The following is a 19,408-nucleotide window of genomic DNA, read 5'->3' on the forward strand; positions in this document are numbered from 1 at the left end:
GAATGAGCTGATATGTAAAGCGCTTTGAGACTGCTTCAGTGTGGTGATAAAACGCTATATAAAATCAAGTCCATTTACCATCTTCTCCTAGTTTTAGTCAGTACACGTGCTGCAGCATTTTGAACCAGCTGAAGTGCAAGCAACTTGCTCGGGCAGCCTGTTAAAAGAGAATTACAATAATCCAGTCTAGAGGTAACAAAAGCATGGACTAACTTTTCGGCGTCACTCTGGGACAGGATAGGTCTGATTTTAGCAATGTTACAGAGATGAAAGAAGGCAGTTCTTGAAGTTTGTTTTATGTGAGAGTTGAAGGATAAGTCCTGATCAAATAGAACCCCAAGGTTTCTAACAGTTGTGCTTCATGCCAGAGTAATGCCATCTAGGGCAGTTAGGCTAGCATAGGTTTCTCTAAGGTGTCGTGGGCCCAGTACAATGACCTCAGTCTTGTCTGAGTTAAGAAGAAGAAAATTTTGGTTCATCCAGGCCCTAATGTCCTTTAGACAGGCCTCAAGTTTAGATAGTTGATTTGTCTCACCTGGCTTCATTGATACATACAGTTGGGTATCATCAGCATAGCAGTGAAATTTAACAGTATTCTACTAATCTCTCTAGTAGAATATAGTGATCTATAGTGTCAAAAGCTGCACTAAGATCTAATAAAACCAGCACTGAGAGTCGTCCTTCATCTGAAGCCCAGAGTAGATCATTAGTTACTTTAACTAAAGCAGTCTCTGTGCTGTGTTGCGCTCTAAAACCTGACTGGAAGTCCTCGAACAGGCTGTTGTTTTGAAGGAAGTCACAGAGTTGAGCCACCACAACTTTCTCAAGAATCTTTGAAGTAAAAGGAAGATTAGATATAGGCCTGTAGTTTGCTAAAGTGCTGGAATCAAGAGTAGGTTTTTTGAGAAGGGGTTTGATTACAGCTACTTTAAAGGACTGTGGCACGTAGCCTATTGATAGGGATATATTTATTGTCTCCAACAAAGATGGACAGACCAGGGGAATTACTTCTTTAAACAGCATAGTTAGGATCGGATCTGAAAGGCAGGTCGATGGTTTGGAGGATGAAATAATAGTTAAGTTCCTGAAGTCCTATATGTGTGAAACAGTTTAGGTTAGGCCTATTTACATTTAATGATACAGCAGGCCTAGGTGAAGGCAGGGAGTGGCTAATTTTATCTCTCATCTTATGAATTTTATCGTTAAAAAATGTCATAAAGTCCTGACAGCTGAGGGCTAGAGGAATCATGGGCTCAATAGAGCTCTGACTTTGTGTTAGCCTGGCTACAGTGCTGAAAAGGTACCTCGGATTATTTTTATTTTCTTCAATTAGTGAGGAGTAGTATGTAGATCGACTATGTCGTATGGCTGTCATGTATTTACTATGGATTTCTTGCCAGAGTATTCATGACTCCTCTGTTTTATTGGAGCGCCACATTCTCTCTAATCATTCACATCATAATATGGGTTGATGATTTGATTATTGCCACCAGTAATGAGAATGTACTTAAATGTGTGAAAGAAATGCTCCAGTCAAAATTTAGTATGAACGATTTAGGACAGTTAAAACATTTCCTTGGGATTGATTTTGAGCCGACTAATGAATATATCACAATGTCCCAATCCAGATATATTCATAAAATATTGGAAAGGTTTGACATGGTAAACTGTAAAGCTAGAGCTACGCCTTGTGAGCAGAAACTAGATTATAATGATGATGATGAAATAATGAATGACGTAAGAAAATACAGAGAGACAGTCGGCAGCTTAATCTATCTAGCCGCCTGTACAAGGCCAGATTTGAATTTTGTGGTCAGTAAACTCTCTCAGTATTTTACAAGACCTACATCTGAACAATGGACTACAGTAAAGCATACTTTGCAATACTTGAAGGGTACAGTAAGCAAAGAGCTCTGTTTCAGAAAGTACATTGATAATGATGTCATTTATGCATACAGTGATGCCAATTGGGCTGCAGATGTGAGTGACCGGAAAAGCACCACAGGGTACTGCATTAACCTATACAAAGATGGACCACTAGTGTCATGGAAAAGTAAGAGACAGCCTACTGTAGCACAGTCCACCTGCGAGGCTGAGTATATGGCTTTAGCTGCGACCATACACGAGTGTGTGTATCTCCAGCAGCTCTTGGAGTGTTTTGATGGCCGCAAATACTCATGTAGTCTATACGAGGACAACCAGGGAGCTATTGCTTTAGCCAAGAATCCTGTACAGAGACAACGCTGTAAACACATTGATATCAAATATCACTTTGTGAAATCCAAAGTTAATACAGGCAGGATTCACCTCATCTATTGTTCCACTAATGAAATGGTTGCTGATGTATTGACAAAACCAGCAACCAAATCTCAATTGTCAAAGTTTGATATGATTTTGTTTGGTGTGTAACTTATACCTGTATCAGGGACAGATATATGTAAACACAATGCCTATGTCGTTAGGATGTACACTGTACAGGCCTACTTATTTGGTTCAAAGGGAATCAGAAAGAGTTGTTACGGCAAAATTTGCGGTTGACCTCATTTGGAGACATGATTTATTGCTCTGGTTGAATGATGGAGTCCAGGAGAAGCATTGATGATTTTATGAAAAAGTTTATTCTAAACTAAGAAAAAAAGTACAAGATGGAACAAAAGAAGTGACCGTCCCGGCCGGAGGTCCGATGATTCAGTGACACACAGTTCTGATCCAACACGTATATTCCCCTCAGTCCCCCTCCCTCCTCCCCCCAGGAGATAGAGATAGAGGGAGAGGGAGGAGGTGAGGACAGAGGGTGAAAAAGAAAGACAGTTTCTTCTTTGGGTCTAAACAACCAGTTCTGGTATCTGCCGGTTGTCATAGAGACGGAGGGGTGTGCGTTTATGTGTTTGTGTGTGTGAATGAATGTGTATGGCGTGTGTATGTGTGACATGTGACTGTGTGAGCATGTGAGTGCGCACACAGAGTGCCTATGCGTCCTTGTGCGATTATTGTTTTGGGGAGATATCATGTGCTTTTGGACAAGGCGGTCTGACCCAGCAAAGTTGAAGACATGAAAATCACACAATGGAAAGTTACCCAAGGCTTAAGGATTAAAATATATGAACTAATAATTTCGCCCCCCACAGAGTGAACAAGTGGGGGTGTTGAGATGTGTTCACATTTTCTGTTTGTTTTCAATGAAGTGATGTCATGTGACATATGTCAATCATGTGATTGATAAATGGCCTGCACCTGTGTGTATAAAAAGCAGTGTGTGCCACGACGCGTGTGGTGATCACTAGAGTCTTGCTGTGTTTCTTGGTCACGATCTCGCTACAACAGATAACCTGCTAAAACAAAATATAATCAATACAATCATGGAGTGGGCATAATTTTTTTTTTTTTAATCTTAGAAACATCGCCCATAAAAACAGTAAAACAGGAAACTTTTCAAGATACAAATACAAACAATTCAAAATAAACTGAACACAAAAGTATGAAGTAATGTAAACAAATCTTTGTGTGATAGAAACTCTTTAACCACTAATACTACTAACAACTATTAACTACCCACTGAGCAATAGATGGATATTAGACGTCTAGTTGTTTTTTAGACCTAATTTCAACCATTTATATTTTGTTTATTTTTAGACGGAATTTAGACATTGCACTTTATCAATTATTCGATAACTATATATAAAAAATCAACTGTAAGGTGCATATCTGATCTCCAAACACTGAACTAAAATAATTATGATAGCCATCGAGCGATATACAGTATAGTATAGATATAGCCGAGATTTAGGTGCCTAAATCGCATTTCAACGTCTAGATATAGATTGAATCAAGACAATTTAATTTAACCATTATTCAAAAGTTTTTTATTTAAAATAATAACTTCACGGTATTGCAGAACTGATCTCTAAATATTGGTCTAAAATCATTTTAATAGCCATAATCGTTATAAGGTATAGTTTAGATGTCTAATATTATCCCACATTTCAACATCTATAATTAGACCATCTTTTATATTTAATTATTTTTGTTTTAATCTCAGGGAAAAAAAACAATAATCTGATGGGATAGCCAGCGCTTCCAAAACCAAAACAAAAAAAGAAAAAAACACCTTAGGTTCATTTGAAAAATCTCTCTTGCACATATTAACACTTCTTATCGTTAAATCCACGCCACAAACGAGAGCCGACCACGCGCCCTCTCACCAGCCAGAGTGGAGGACCTCGAAGACTTCATCGACCGATATTATGCCGAGTACATAATGGAATCCGGACCGAAAGCCGCGAGCACATCAGGTAAGTCCGCAAAACGCCGAAAAAAATTAATCAACATCAACAGACACATCAGATCTGGAGGCAGAATCCCACACCGAGGTCCTAAAATCCATCAATAAGAGGCTGGGTGGGGTCGACTTGCTGCACCAAGATTTTCAGGAAATAAAAACCAGTCTGGAATTTGCATACCAACAAATTCAGGATTTACAGAAAGTCAATCAAGACATCCATTTGGCTTTATCTGCGGTGACCACGGAGGTAAAAGAGCTGAAAAATGAAAACAAGCTTCTTAAAGAGACAGTCCTGGATATCCAATCTCGCAGTATGCGAGACAACGTAATATTCTCAGGTATTCCAGAAACCCCCAATGACGACCCAGAAGCTCTGCTGAAAAACTTCATGTCGTCTGCGCTTAAAATCCCGGCAGAAACCGTGAAAAACATCACCTTTCACCGTGTCCATCGTCTCGGTCCACGCAGAGGTAACCACCCACGCCCTATCATTGCCAAATTTGAACACTTTCAACAGAAAATCAAGGTTAAAAGTAAAGGTAGGGAACTTAAAGGTACGCAATTCGTCATGAATGATCAATTCCCTCGAGAAATAAATTAACGCCGAAAAACCTTATATCCTATCTTCAAAGAAAACCGACAGAGAGGCCGTAATTCCAAACTGGTCGTAGACAAGCTTCACATTGATGGCCAACTGTTTAGGGATTCTAACATCACCCCCTGGCTCTACTAAGAAAAATAAAATAAAACATATTAAAAAAAAAAAAAAAAGAAAAGAAAAAAAACAGGTGATTTATGAGTTAATATTGAAAGGATAATTCCCCACTCACGGTGTAGTTAAGGTAGCACTATTTAAAAAGTAAAATGTGTGTGTGTGTATATGTATATATGTATTCTATGTATATGTATATCTATATATATCTATGTATGTTAACAAAATTAAAAAAAAAAACAAATAAAAAATGAAATATAAACAATAACAATTAAAAATGTATGTATGTATATATATGTATATATATATATATATATATATATCAAATAATTCAAAAGATAAATAAAATAAAATCATGGATATGTGTATATATACTAAGTGTGTGTGTATGTATGTGTGTGTATGCTTGCTCAGATGTTGGTAAACACGTATAGGCACGTACGGTTTCACAGGACACTCTCTACCCCCATGTCACCTCTTTCTACTCCAACCCCAAACCCTTTATTTTCTTTCACATCCACTCAATACCCCCCCCTTCCTACGCTTTATATAATTACCCGTTGCGTGTTTTATTCTTTTGGTACTGGTTGTTGTTGTTGTATGTTTGTGCTTTTCACTAACCTTCTCAACCCAGCCCCTTACCCTGTGGTGGTATCGCATGATAAGCATTTCTTCTCTTTCTTTCTTGCATCGAAGTCTCACCACACAGCTGTGCACAAATAATCTCAGACTCTTGGTTATGCTCACATTCGTAAGGACTAAACCGCACTCCTTTCCATGTCTCAGTTTACAGTAACATCTTGGAATGTGCGTGGCATTCGCTCGCAGGCTAAAAAGATTAAGATATTTGATTATGTATCAAGATTAAATGCAAACATTGTTTTCTTTCAAGAAACTCACTTACTTAAATCAGAAGTAAAATCTCTGACAGACTCAAATTTTAACAAAATATATAATTCGTGTTTCAATTCCAGGCAAAGAGGAGTCTCGGTTCTTTTCAACAAAAGGTTGCTCTTTAACATAATCAAATCCACCATAGACCCAGAGGGTAGATATATTATTATCAAAGTGGTAATCTATAATAAATGTTTCACAATTCTAAACCTCTATGCCCCCAATAATGACGACCCTGAATTCTTCCATAGAGTTTTTTCGGAGTTATCGGACCTTTCTGCAGACTCATCATTAATCATCGGAGGTGACTTCAATCTGACACTCAACACATCATTAGACAGATCCAGTAAGTGCCCAAATATAAAACCATCTCGATCTGCTAAAGTATTAATGAATTACATGGATGATCTTGGAATAGGAGACGTATGGAGACTGAACAATCCAACTAAAAAAGAATACACCTTCTTCTCCCCTGTGCATAAATCCTTCTCCCGAATTGACTTTTTTCTCTCAAATAAATCCATTGCGCATAAGATTTCCTCTAAAATACATCCCATAATCATTAGCGATCATGCCCCGATATCCCTCACCCTGAAGTGTGACTCTAATCAGAAATTATCCTCTCTGTGGCGCTTTAATACTTCATGACTTAATGACAGTGAATTTGGTAAAATGATAAGAAAAGACTGGGAGGACTTTCTATTAACAAACGATTCTCTGGAAGTGTCACCGTCCTTACTATGGGAAACCGGCAAGGCTGTCATCAGAGGGAAGATTATATCATACTCTTCTTATAAGAAAAAACAGGAACAGATAGCAGAAAAAACGATTGAAGAAAAAATTAAGAAACTTACAGAAGAATACGCAGCTAACCCGTCTGAACTTTTATGGAAAAAACTCCAAAATACAAAACTTAATCTGGACATAATTTTATCTAAAAAAACACGGATTTTATTTTACAGCAATTACGGTACAAAAACTTTGACTACAACAATAAATCAGGCAAATATTTAGCAAATCAGCTTAAACACAACAAAGAAAACTATTTCATAGCGGCAATTTCTGATAATTCAGGTCAAACTTTAAACTTACCTCTGGACATTAATAAGGTTTTTCATGATTACTATCAAAACCTATACTCATCAAACATAAACCCTGACCCTGAATATATGAAAACCTTCCTCAATAACTTAAACCTACCACAGCTCACCATAGAGCAGAAAACCACCTTAGACTCACCATTAACCTTACGAGAACTACAAAATGCAGGGAATCCAAAAGATGGATTCCCTGCTGAATTCCTAAAACATTTCTGGTCAATGCTGGCTCCACTCTTTTTCAGAGTAGTAACAGAGATTAAAAATAAAGGTTATGTAGGAGGTCACATGAATACAGCAAACATTAAATTACTACTTAAACCAGACAAAAACCCCATGTTACCCTCAAGTTACCGTCCCGTCTCACTTATTAACACAGACATAAAAATTATTTCCAAAGCACTTACTTCCAGGTTAGAGAAAGTAGTACAGTCAATTATACACCAAGACCAGACAGGATTTATTAAAAATAGACACTCCACAGACAATGTTAGAAGACTGTTTAACTTGATCAACATGGCACAGAACTCTAAAAAGAAAACAATAATCTTGTCACTTGACGCAGAAAAAGCATTCGATAGAGTCAACTGGTCATTCCTCCTTGCTGTCCTTGGCAAATTTGGCTTTGGAGAATCATTCATACAATGGATCTCCACCCTATACTCTAAACCTAAGGCCTCAGTAACCACAAACAAAATAACATCCCAAAGCTTCACACTGCAGAGGGGAACCAGACAAGGTTGCCCACTCTCACCTTTGCTTTTTGCAATATTTGTTGAACCTCTCGCAGCAGCTGTTCGTCAGAACTCTGTTATTAAAGGAATCCACTCATCCATCTCAGAACACAAAATTAATCTTTATGCGGATGATATTTTACTCTATCTGGAAGAACCCCAATCCTCATTAGAAGAATTATTTAAACTAATAAACAGCTTCTCTAAACTATCAGACTATTCCATTAACTGGTCAAAATCATCAATCCTTCCATTAACAAAAAATTAATGGAACCCAGCAACCCAAAACCCACAATACCCCTCCCCCACAAATATAATTAAATATCTAGGCTTAAATATATCACCAAACCTAAATTAATTAATTAAACTGAACCGAGACCCACTGTTGGATAAAGTCACAGAAGACCTGCGGAGATGGAACAATTTCCCATCTCACTCCTTGGCAGAATAGCCTCAGTTAAAATGAAAATCTTACCTAAAATAAACTATCTGTTCTCTATGATCCCACTGAAACCACCAACGCAATGGTTCAAAAGATTAGATTCTGCAATTACAAAATTCTATGCTAGGAATAAAAAACCCAAAATAAGCCTTTCAACTCTTCAAAAAAATAAAAGCGAGGGTGGGTTGGAAGCCCCTAATTTCATTCATTATTACCCAGCAAACCAAATTCTATATTTAACAGAATGGCTAAAACCAAAAGAATACCACAACACCTGGCTAGAAATAGAACAGCTAGACTGCAAACATATTAAACTCTCTCATCTCCCTTTTATCACTGTGACCCTCAAACGTCATAACTGCTTTAAAAACCCACTGATTGCCTCCACCCTGACTGCGTGGTGGAAAACACTGGACATTACAAATGTTCAATTAAAAACTATCATGCTGTCTCCAATCTGGCACAACCCTGACTTTAGAAACAGAAAAACACCGCTCTATCTAAAAACATGGGAAGATAGCGGAATTACACCCAACACAGCATAACGTGGATGGCTGTTCATCATAGGAATGGGATCCACACAAGGTTCCTGCTGCTTAACAGAAGGTTTTCCTTGCCGCCATGATGAATTCATGTTGGGTGTGGGATACATATGTATGTGTATATACGTATATATGCATATGTGTGTATCCATAAAATGAAGAGTCCGTCCTTAAGACTGCTCTACTGTAAAGTGCCTTGAGATACCATTGGTTATGATTTGGCGCTATACAAATAAAGATTGATTGATTGATTGATTATTCATCTCCAAGACCTATTCGAAAATGATAAGCTCAGGACATATAACAATCTAACCCAAACATTCAATATAAATGAAAGTAATTTTCTTCAGTACTTACAAGTAACAGAGACAATTAAGAAAAATACGGCAATAGATTTTATCACCTTTCAACCTCCAGAACTGGCCATATATATGAAAGAAATCTCAACAAAAACAAAAAAAACTCTCAAAAATATACAGAGCACTCTTGAACACTAACTCTAATCACTTACCAATCGCTAAATGGGAAGCTGAACTCTCAATCACCACGAACACCGATTTCTGGACAGAAATTTGTTGCAATACCTTTAAGATGACTAAAAACACAAATCTTCAGCTAATTCAATCCAAGGTCCTCCACAGATCCCACATTACCCAACAGAAAATGTATAAAATGGGCTTCTCCCCAACAGACATCTGCTCTCAGTGCACCCAGGGAACAGCTGATTCCTATTTACATGCCGTATGGCTTTGTTCGCCAGTTCAACAGTTTTGGTTTCTAATCACTGAAAAACTGTCCTCCATTTTGGACTGCAGGATTCCTCTATCTCCAAATCTATGTCTGTTAGGAGACCTGACTATGGTTGATATTCCAGCAAACCAATCACAATCCATCCTTGCGGCACTTGCCATAGCAAAATAATTGCGCGCGCGCGGGCGGCATCAAGGAAAGGCGATCTGGCACGCTCTGGGGTGCCTGGCTGCTTGGGGTGCTCGGCTGCTTGGGGCTTCCTCAAATGTGTGTGTGGGGGGCGGTGGCTGCCTCTCGGCCTGAGATCTTGGGGGCATCTGGGGGGTTGCTCGGCCGCGGGGGGGGGTTGCCTGGGGCTCCCTGGCCCCCGCTCTTTCTGCTGGCCTGGCTGCATCTGCGGGCCCAGGGCAGTTCCTGGGTTTGCAGTAGCGGTTTTTTTGTTGCACATACACTGGTATACGATGCACTGGCACGCCTTGGGATGTGGGATAAAACTCATACTGGGCTTAACCTTAGACACGTTAATCCCAAATACCTGCTTTAGGTACTACCATTCACTCATTCCCCCTGTTCACAGCCACCACCATTATAGCTAAGCTTCACACTTGTCACCATACTGGCTGGATTACACAACATAATAAGCACAATTTATTCTACAACCTCACATCTCACCCTCACTGCAAAACAGTCTATTCTTCCCCACCTTTTCTATTTCCTGCCTTGAGTCTCTCCTCCCTGCTCCCTTTCCCCTCCCCTTCCCCCTCCCCCTCCACTTAGGTGTAACACTGCTCTCCCTTTTTATATCCTCCCTAATAAAAGATTTCTTACCCTTCCTTAGGGAGGGCTGGTGATGGTCACAATTAAGCAATAAAATAAATCAATGTATTTTATTGCAATAACAAAATATGCATTGCTGTCTCATAATGATTGCACTTCCTGTGGTGTTGACCTTTGACAGCATTTGCAGACAAGTAAAAAAAAAATCTCTCCCCATACACGGGGGTCTGCCGGTGCCTATCTCCAGCTCACACTGGATGCAAGGTGCGGGTCGTGCTCAGCCTAATTTCTCATGCATACGCTTCAGCAGCAGGGTTGGGTTTATGCTAATAATGGATCTGCTTTGTAACGCGGCTATGATTTCTTTTTGTTAATATTGCTCATTGTTCTCTTACACATACAGTACAGTTTAATGGCTCTGCTTCTAATGTTAATTTAAATGTATCACATGTGAGTTGACTGAAATAAAATTTTAAAAACTACAACCTGGTTTTCTGTACAAATTTTTGAACATAACTGCAGTTTTATGGTGCTGTATGAGCACCAGGAAAAGACGAGAGCTCAGTGAAAAAACACATGAATATGTCCAACATAAGTGTGACTATGAATAAATAACAAGGAACTGTAATTTGAACAAAAACACTTTTTGTAAACTGCAATGTGTTATTTTATTCCTTTGTGAAAAATGTAAATGACGGCGATTTGTTACGTTATCGTCCAGCATCACCTTTAATGCAGAAAATGTGTCATAATATTGGATTGAAGAACCCTGTCAAAGGAGGCGTTTTACCCAGCAGGGGAAGCTCAATCAATCTCATATCTCTCTCAGTCCTTTATGAAAACCTGTTCTAAATGTCAGTTTAGTAAAAACTAACAGGAACAAACATCTAAGAAAGCAGGAAAACTTGAACTAACACCAAACCATAATACACCATCAGAACTCTTTCTGCTCTGAAAACAGCATCACATCTTCATGAGAGGACAAACGAACTCATTGGATTTACTTTGCACAGTATTAACTCTGCTGTGTTGTGATAGTAGTGACCAATACGACAGGAACATTAAATCAGACTGGGGCCACATGGGGCACTTGGTCTAATTTTGCGTTTTACAAAATGAAATAAATACATCAAATTACCCACACAACAACTACAAAATAAAAAAAAAATGTATATATACAAAAAAACATAATTACTGAAACAATAATAAAAAATACACAGGACTACATTTTTTTTTTTTTTTTTTTTTTTACAAACAACGTGAATACACTTAATGCCTCTAAAAGACACAACGCTGATTTAGAGATAACAGGACAGCATTACTAGCAACACAGAAACAACCTGGGAGAGCAGTCACGCCACTGCAAGAAATGTACAGTGGGGATATTTATTCTTATTTATTATTAGCGGGCCAAGTGTGGCACTTTTTCTCAATTTTTGACCTAACCACGAAGTAAGTCTTTTCCAGCAAACTCCTCCTAGAGCGTTCATAATACCCACATGAAATTTTGGATTTATGTTCTTGACAAGTGATTTATGTTCTTGACAAGTTGGAGACTTGTCATGTGCATTTTTAACACATTGCCAGGCCTACAGGGAGAGCTAAAGTTTAATCAATTGTAAAACGAGAAATATTTGAATAACTTAACCAAAACGTATTCAATCAAACCCAAAGTCTTGTGCAGAAAGGGAAACTCATTTCGCACGCAATGGCATGTCACGCGACAACTCTTACTACCCTCTGGTGGTGATAGAAAAGCACTTTTTTCATTCCACTATGCATTGTGTTGACAGTTTTGAACTCACACTTCCCAAATGTGTTGAGAAATGCTCTGGAAGAGTGGACGATCATTTGTCAGGAAGATGATGAGTTTTTATGAAACGCACTTCCTGTGGCAGAGCGCCATTCACCAAAAAACTAAAGGTCCCAATTGGAGTAGTTAGAAATTTTTGCAAGTGACGAAACGTGCCACAGATGAAGCTCAAGTTGCAGCCTTTGTAGATCGTTAGTTGCAAACGTCTGGCAGGCAACACAGCAACAGATGGATGCACAAAAAAAGTTTGGATGGCCGGGATAATTACTGAGAGAGAAACTGTGTGTCAACTGATACGGCTGATTGTAGCATGTATAAAAACACAATTCACATTATTTCACTGTCATGCACATGTACACGTACCATACCCTCCTAAAGGCCATTCCTGCTGCCTTAAACTCAGTGCACCATCCAATAAATAACTATGACATTAATTATAACCCCTCTCAACTGGATCTGCTTGTCGATAGCTCTGCTAGTCTACTAAAATCCACCTTGGACTCAATTGCCCAATTGAGGGAAAAAACTATTAAACGTCAGAGGAAAGCTTCGTGGTTTAGCTCTGAAACTCGCACACTCAAACAAACAACCCGTAAATTAGAGAGAATGTGGCGCTCCAATAAAACAGAGGAGTCACGAATACTCTGGCAAGAAAGCCATAGTAAATACATGACAGCCTTACGACATACTCGATCTACATACTACTCTTCACTAATTGAAGAAAATAAAAATAATCCGAGCTACCTTTTCAGCACTGTAGCCAGGCTAACACAAAGTCAGAGCTCTATTGAGCCCATGATTCCTCTAGCCCTCAGCTGTGAGGACTTTATGACATTTTTTAACTCCCTGCCTTCACCTGGGCCTGCTGTACCATTAAATGTAAATAGGCCTAACCTAAACTGTTTCACACATATAGGACTTCAGGAACTTAACTCTATTACAGTATTTCATCCTCCAAACCATCGACCTGCCTTTCAGATCTGATCCCAACTAAGCTGTTTAAAGAAGTTGTTCCCTTGGTCTGCCCATCTTTGTTGGAGACAATAAATAAATCCCTATCAATAGGCTACGTGCCACAGTCCTTTAAAGTAGCTGTAATCAAACCCCTTCTCAAAAAATCTACTCTTGATTCCAGCACTTTAGCAAACTACAGGCCTATATCTAATCTTCCTTTTATTTCAAAGATTCTTGAGAAAGTTGTGGCGGCTCAGCTCTGTGACTTCCTTCAAAACAACAGCCTGTTCGAGGACTTCCAGTCCGGTTTTAGAGCTCAACACAGCACAGAGACTGCTTTAGTTAAAGTAACTAATGATCTACTCTGGGCTTCAGATGAAGGACGACTCTCAGTGCTGGTTTTATTAGATCTTAGTGCAGCTTTTGACACTATAGATCGCTATATTCTACTAGAGAGATTAGAGGAATTACTTGGAATCACAGGGACTGCCCTAAATTGGTTTAAGTCCTACCTATCTGATAGGTACCAGTTTGTACACGTGAATAATAAGTCTTCTGTGTACACTAAAGTAAGCTACGGGGTTCCTCAGGGTTCTGTGCTAGTGTTGCACAATTGTGCGATGGTCAGACCCAGCTTTGGTTTCACTGTTTAAGAATGAAACACAGTCAGTTTGTTTCCTTTTAAATATATTTTTAATAGTGTTAGTGTATCAGAAAATGGGTTCCTGCATCATTAAAATCTTAAAATAGTATCTAAAAGTAGCTCCGTTGGTGGTTCTAGCGCTGTCCAAGGCACTTATCCCGTCCACTGGAAAGTACTAATCCCAAGTAGGAAGGGGAGTGGGCTTGAAGTGAATCCGTAGCTCCTATCCCAGATGTTGGTGCGTCAGCTGTTAATGTGCGTATCAGTCCTCCTCCTGCGCGCGCTGGCACGTCTCCAACGGCGACTCTCGACGGGTCTGCAGCGGTGTAGACGTGGCACTGTCTCTTCCGGGATCCCCGGCACCTCTGCTGACGGCGTCCAACGATGCGCTGTCAAAACAGAAAAACAGCTCCTCAGGCGAAGCAACGCATCGGCACCATGCTCAGCCTTTCGCTCATGAGGATAAAACACATTCCTTTACTCAGCTGTTTGTGCGTGCATCAATATCCATCCGCTGATCCACCGCCTCGGCGTCCCCTTTGCCCGTGCGTCTCCAGATCTATGGGGAGGATCATCTACTTCCTTGTGCACGCTCCCGGGTGCCGCCGCTCGCATAGAGTCCTCTGCCTGCTCCTCGTGTGGTATCTTTCTCTGGTCACTTTTTCCTTTTCTTAATTGACTCCTCAATGTTCCTTTTATATTCCCACCTACTATCCCAGAAACACCTTTGACAGGTTAAGCGCGCCCGTGCGTAATTGGTCTGAGTAGGGGGGTGTATCAGTTCCATCAGTCACAGTTTTCTATCCTGAATATTTACAAAATCACTACATGAACACACACTGCAAACTTAATGACACTCCACAGCATATGCACAAAAACACACCACGCACAGGCAAAAAAAGTAATTTGTATGGTTTGAACCAATACATTTGACACTAGGTCCAATCCTCTTCTGCATATAAATGCTCCCCCTTGGTAATGTTATGAGAAAATACTCTGTTAACTTTCACTGCTATGCTGATGATACCCAACTGTATGTATCAATGAAGCCAGGTGAGACAAATCAACTATCTGAACTTGAGGCCTGTCTAAAGGACATTAGGGCCTGGATGGACCAAAATTTTCTTCTTCTTAACTCAGACAAGACTGAGGTCATTGTACTGGGCCCACGACACCTTAGAGAAACCTATGCTAGCCTAACTGCCCTAGATGGCATTACTCTGGCACGAAGCCTTTTTTCATCTCTGTAACATTGCTAAAATCAGACCTATCCTGTCCCAGAGCGACGCCGAAAAGCTAGTCCATGCTTTTGTTACCTCGAGAATGGATTATTGTAATTCTCTTTTAGCAGGCTGCCCGAGCAAGTCGCTTAAGACACTTCAGCTGGTTCAAAATGCTGCAGCACGTGTACTGACTAAAACTAGGAGAAGAGATCACATTACTCCTGTATTAGCCTCTCTGCATTGGCTTCCCATAAAATATAGAATAGAATTCAAGATTCTTCTTCTCACTTATAAAGCCCTAAATGGACAGGCACCAGTCTATCTCAAGGAGCTTGTAGTGCCATACAATCACCCCAGAACACTACGCTCTCAAAATGCTGGCCTACTCGTTGTTCCATTTGTCTCTAAAAGTAGTATAGGAGGAAGAGCTTTCAGTTATCAGGCCCCACTTCTCTGGAACCATCTACCAACCACGGTTTGGGGGGCAGACACCCTCTCTACCTTTAAGGTTAGGCTCAAAACATTCCTCTTTGGTAAAGCTTTTAGTTAGGAACCAGCTCATAGCTCATAGTTCAGATGCAATAGGCATAGACTGCCGGGGGGGGTCTGGCATGCTCGGTTGGAGAGGGCGTTAAGAGAGAGGTCATTTAGGTTAGAGAGGGACCGGAGAGGGTCCCATTCATCTCTCTAACACTCCCTCTATGTCTGCTTCTTCCCTTGTGTGTTTGCTCCTCTACTCCTTCTGGCTTTTGTCTTGCAGGTCCATGGGATCCTCAGTGTGGAGTTACAGAGTCTCAACAACTCTGTCTCCACCCTTTCCTCTGCACACACCCAACACAGCATAACGTGGATGGCTGTTCATCATAGGAATGAGATCCACACAAGGTTCCTGCTGCTTAACAGAAGGTTTTCCTTGCCGCCATGATGAATTCATGTTGGGTGTGGGATACATATGTATGTGTATATACGTATATATGCATATGTGTGTATCCATAAAATGAAGAGTCCGTCCTTAAGACTGCTCTACTGTAAAGTGTCTTGAGATACCATTGGTTATGATCTGGTGCTATACAAATAAATAAAAATAAGATTGATTGATAAAGCTCACTTTTTGATTCTAGTGGGATACCAAAACATCTACACATTTCCAGTGAGTCCATGTGTTTCAAAAACAGCGTGTGAGCGTGGACAAGCTCATAATCATGAAATTGTGAAGCCGATGAAAAGGAGTCTGAGGTGGAGTATTCAACACAGAACTCCAATCTTTATTTGCCATTTAACCAGGCTCTTCTTCACCTCTCTAGCACGGAAGAAAACAGCATGAGCAACACAAAAAATACTTCCCCCCTGGAAATACCCTTCTCAACACAATAAGTTCCCCCGCCACTTCCCATTTACTGGGTGTATTATGAACATGAAAAACAGTCACCACATGAGCCCCCCCAGAATTCACCCATACACAAAGCCACTGTGACGAGGAGGCACAACGACCAAGCCCCTATGACTCCGAGGGAAGGGGGGTGGAACGATGCAGTCCAACTCAGCAGCCACAGGGCTGCTCAGGGGTGCATTTGGGAACACTGTATGGCAATCAGACAAACGAGTTATTGCGGGAGGGCGCCCCTGCCACGGGGGCTGGGCCAATTCCAGTGGGAGGCTTAAGTTCAGGTGAGCAAGCTTAATGCGGTCCACCGAAACCTGATCCGACCTAACACCCACGTCCACCACCAAATGCTTAACCCCGTGCTCCAGGACTTGGAAGGGGCCGTCGTACGGGGGCTGAAGCGGAGCACGATGCGCGTCATGTCGAATGAATACGTGACTCGCCGAACGCAGCTCCGCCGGGACCCTAGACACAGGCGTGCAGTGCCGAGTAGTGGGCACTGGGGTAAAACTCTTAGCGATACCCTGGAGGGAGGCATGTTGAACCGACAGAGACCAGGGAGCAGTAGTGCTAGGCAAGAAATCCCCCAGGACCTGCAGCGGCTGTACGTACACAAACTGGGCCGACGAGGACTGAAGGTCTTTCTTGTGCGCATTTCTGAGGCCCAGCATGACCCACGGAAGCCTATCGACCCACCCACAGTCCGTGAGGGAGGCCCGGAGGGCAGCCTTCACAGACCGACGGAACCTCTCGCAGAAGCCGTTGGCCTAGGGGTGATACGCGGTGGTACGATGGAGCTTGATCCCCAAACTCTCCGCCACAACATTCCAGAGCTCGGAAGTGAACTGCGGACTGCGGTCAGAGGAAAGGTCAGCTGGGGTGCCAAACCGGGCTACCCACGTCCCGATAAACGCCCAGTCCACATCAGCTGCCGACGTTGAAGCCAGTGGGACAGCTTCAGGGCAGTGGGTGGTCCTGTCCACCATAGTGAGGAGGTAGGTGAAACCATGCAACGGGGGCAGGGGACCCACCAAGTCTATGTTGACATGATCAAATCGCCTCTCCGGGACCGAGAAACGCTCCAAGGGAGCCTTTGTGTGTCGGTGTACTTTAGCCCACTGGCAAGCTATGCACGTGTCCAACCAGGACCTCACAAAGACCCTGCCAAACGAACTTAGTCGCCACCAATCGCACAGACAATTTTCTCCCCTGATGCAAGAGGTTGTGGACCGCCTCGAACACCGAATGCCTCCAATCGATGGGAACAACTGGCCGCGGTAGACTGGTGGAAGTGTCGCACAGGAGCACCACGCCGGCATCGCCGAAGGGTACTTCCTCCAGGTGTAGCCCGGAGCCTGAGTCTTTAAGGGCCAACACACTGGAATCAGAGGTCTGGTCCTTCGCCATGCGGACGTAATCAAGTCCAAACTGAACTGTTCCGACCAAGACCCTGGAGAGGCAGTCGGTGACCACGTTTGACTTGCCGGTGATGTGACCGACGTCAGTGGTAAACTTAGAAATATACGGCAGCTGTCGCTGCTGGGGATTTACTTTTAAGCGCCTCATACAACGGTCGCATGATGTGGGCAGCCGGCGTATGAAACAGTGGTAAAAGGTCACCATACTGAGGAACTCTCTGAGCAGGCGTGGAAAAGCTACGACCGCCTCTACTTTCGACGCGAGGGGGTCGCCCCATCTTCGGTGACGCGGTGCCCGAGAAATTCCACGGCAGAGCGACCAAAAACGCACTTCGCCAGATTGATGATCAGCCCGTGGGGGCCCGCAGGTGGGTGAGATGCTCATCTTCGGAGGCGCTGGCAACGAGAATGTCGTCCAAGTACACAAAAATCCACAGCAAGACCCGGAGAACTGAGTCCATCAACCGTTGAAACGATTGAGCAGCATTCTTGAGCCCAAATGGCATGCGGTCGGGCACAGTCATCATTGAGGCGGCGGCAGTCCCCACATGGACGCCAACCGCCATTGGGTTTGGGGACGATGTGCAGAGGGGCCGCCCACGTGCTGTCAGAGAGGCGGATGATGCCCAATTGCTCCATGTAAGCAAACTCTGCCTTCACCACTGTGAGTTTGACTGGATTGAGACACCGCGCCCTGGCGTAAGTTGGGGGACCCTCGGTGACGAGATGGTGCTCCACCTCATGTCTGACTGCAGGTGCCGAGAATGTGGGGGATGTTAACTCTGGGAACTCGGCGAGCAGACGGAAATGTACATCCTCCTCTGACAACGAGACTGAAAATTCGTCATAGGCGGCCACACCTCGGGAGCATGGGAAAGAGGGGAAAGTTAATGCATTGACTAACCGGTTGTTCTTTACATCCACCAGGAGACCGTGGGCACAGAGAAAGTCTGCCCCCAAGAGGGGGAAAGCAACATCAGCAGCTATGAATCACCACTTGAACCTCTGTCCTCCAAAACACAGCTTGACGCTCTGCGTGCCGTAAGAGCGAATGGGGCTACCATTAGCGGTCGCCAACGGCAGCCCATGACCCTCTGGATGTATTGAAGCTTGCGAATGCTCTTGCTTGGGATCCCGATGAAGAGAGCATTACAATAGTCTAGCCTGGAGGAGACAAAGGCATGTACCAGTTTTTCAGCGTCGGACAGAGAGAGTGGGGGCAGAGTTTCGCGAGGTTCCTCATGTGGTAGAAGGAGTTTTTGCACAGCTGCTTGAGGTGGGTTTGGAGATGTGCAGCAACTACCTTCTCCAGCACCTTGGAGATGAGCCTGTAGCTACTTAGGGCTTCTGGGTCCAGAGTTGGTTTCTTCAGGAGGGGAGTGATGATGGCAGTTTTGAGAGCTGACGGAACAAAGCCAGCCTGTAAGGAGAGGTTTATGGCACTGATGTTAGCCTTCACCAGGGTTGTGGGGAAGGGATCCAGGGCACAGGTAGAGCTCTTAATCCTCCCAATGATGCGCTCAACGCCTTGCTGTGTGGTGATACAAAAACCGCTGAGAGGCTGGAGGACTTCGAGCTGTGGAACAACAGCTGGTGCAGGCGGAGTAGAAGAGTCATGGAGGAGGGAGCGAATGCCATCAATCTTAGCTCTGAAAAAAGACATGAAGTCATGTATTGAGTTTGTATTAAAAATGATTTATATTTTTTTCAATGCAGTTTTATTATTACATGTATTGAGTTTGG

General features: G+C 42.4%; 1 pseudogene; it reads right to left on the minus strand.

Annotated features, from left to right (window-relative positions):
- Nucleotides 1-13,902: 13,902 nt before the first annotated feature.
- Nucleotides 13,903-19,328, minus strand: LOC114462243 (uncharacterized; annotated as a pseudogene).
- Nucleotides 19,329-19,408: the final 80 nt, after the last annotated feature.

This window comes from Gouania willdenowi, chromosome 4, assembly GCF_900634775.1.
Source record: "Gouania willdenowi chromosome 4, fGouWil2.1, whole genome shotgun sequence".
Classification (NCBI taxonomy): Eukaryota; Metazoa; Chordata; class Actinopteri; order Blenniiformes; family Gobiesocidae; genus Gouania; species Gouania willdenowi.